This window comes from Protobothrops mucrosquamatus, unplaced genomic scaffold, assembly GCF_001527695.2.
Source record: "Protobothrops mucrosquamatus isolate PMUCROS unplaced genomic scaffold, P.Mucros_1.0 scaffold1522, whole genome shotgun sequence".
NCBI classification, from domain to species: Eukaryota; Metazoa; Chordata; class Lepidosauria; order Squamata; family Viperidae; genus Protobothrops; species Protobothrops mucrosquamatus.
In genome coordinates this window covers 67,212-68,769 of record NW_015387694.1, presented here as the reverse complement: position 1 = coordinate 68,769, position 1,558 = coordinate 67,212, and the positions used below count along the sequence as shown (strand labels likewise).

General features: G+C 41.1%; 1 protein-coding gene across 1 annotated transcript in view; it reads left to right on the top strand.

Moving 5' to 3' along the window:
* The window catches only part of LOC107293169 (sodium/hydrogen exchanger 9), a gene marked incomplete at its 3' end in the record, with an annotated part of 98,060 nt that overhangs the window by 29,513 nt on the left and 66,989 nt on the right, over positions 1–1,558 (top strand). The window lies entirely within an intron of this gene.

Sequence of the window (1,558 nt, the reverse complement as noted above, 5' to 3'; positions counted from 1 at the left end):
TTACAATTCAGCAGAATTTCCCCAGTATGCAAATTTTAGAGGAGCATTCAGAAAATTGTGGCCCTCCAAGTGCTGTTAAGCAACAGTTTCCAGCATCCTTCATCTGGGGCCACACTATTTGGAACTACTGGGACTTTTATTTTATTTCAACAACACTCAAGTGAACACCTGCCATTAAACTGAATGGAATGAAAGATTACTTTGAGATGATAATGTTATGATTCTACTGTTGAGTGCTGTTTAACAGTTCTGTTTTAATTGTTGTTATCTTGCATTTGTTATTTTTAAATGAAGCATATGCTTTCAAATAATCATATGGTTGTCATCATCAAGAAAAAGTAGCTTCAAGAAAACCTGCATTCATCCCTCTGCCGATCACCCATACTTGTTGAACCTCAGTTCTCAGCAACTTGGACCATTCCTTCAGCCAACATACTTCGTGGTATTTCAGCCCTGATGGCTCCACTCTTCCTTAAAATGCTTCCTGGTGAATAGGACAAGAAAAGCCTGCTGCTGATGTTACCTACAAAATTATATTAAAACAAGCTTCAAGAACAAACCACAGCCATGCTTCCTGATTTTCCAGATCTTATCCAACTACCACTAGCACAAGTATTTTAATCCCATAGTTCTCACATGAGCTTTTCACTGGCCTAAAATTATATTTATCCCTTCACCACAGAAACCAAATTGTGAATAATCTAAGTTTATTTGATTTGGCTGACAATTTCATCCTTAATTCTGTATCATAGCCCAACGTGGCAAAAATGGGACTTCAGCGTAAATCCTCATCTGACTGTACTGCCCCAGCTGAAGATACACAAGAAGATTTCCTGTTCCATTTTTAGACCCTCTCAGCATCCAATTTGTTCCCGATATTCTGCTTCCTCTTGAATCCTGTCTCCTGATTTGACTTTCAGTGCTTACTAGTGAGCCCATCTGAAACTGCTGCCTAAGCCCAGCCCTGATATGTGATCACTGGAATATTTGTGAGGTTGTTGGTATCATATGTTTTACAATCACAAGCCCAGATATATAATATGGAGAGGTCAACATTTTTAGTGCTAGAGGAGACATGTCTTCTTTAACAAATCCACTAGATGGCGGTCATGCCAAAGCACTACAGTGCTTCAAGCACACGAAATATTTTCCTTTTACTAAGTGATAGATGGATTAGTGGCAGCAGCACTGGCTGAATTCACTCAGAGTAAAAAAATAGAAATCTGATCCCAGAAGTTCTATATTTGGAAAATCAGTGATAAGCTATTGGTTGGAAACATGTGGAACAGGCTTTCATCCTGCTAAAATGATGGTTTTAACTGCTGTAGCTTTTGAATAATATGATTGCTTTGTTTAAAACAGACATGTCCAAAGTCCGGCCCGCGGGCCATTTGCGGCCCGCGGCCCGGTTTAATCCGGCCCTCGAGCAGCCCTCCCTGCTCTATATAAATGCGGCCCTCCCACGGCCCTCCGGCAAGTCCCATGAGAGAGAGAGACAGAGAGACAGAGACAGAGGCACTTGCACTTCTGTCTCTCTCTCTCTCTCTCTCTCTCTCAT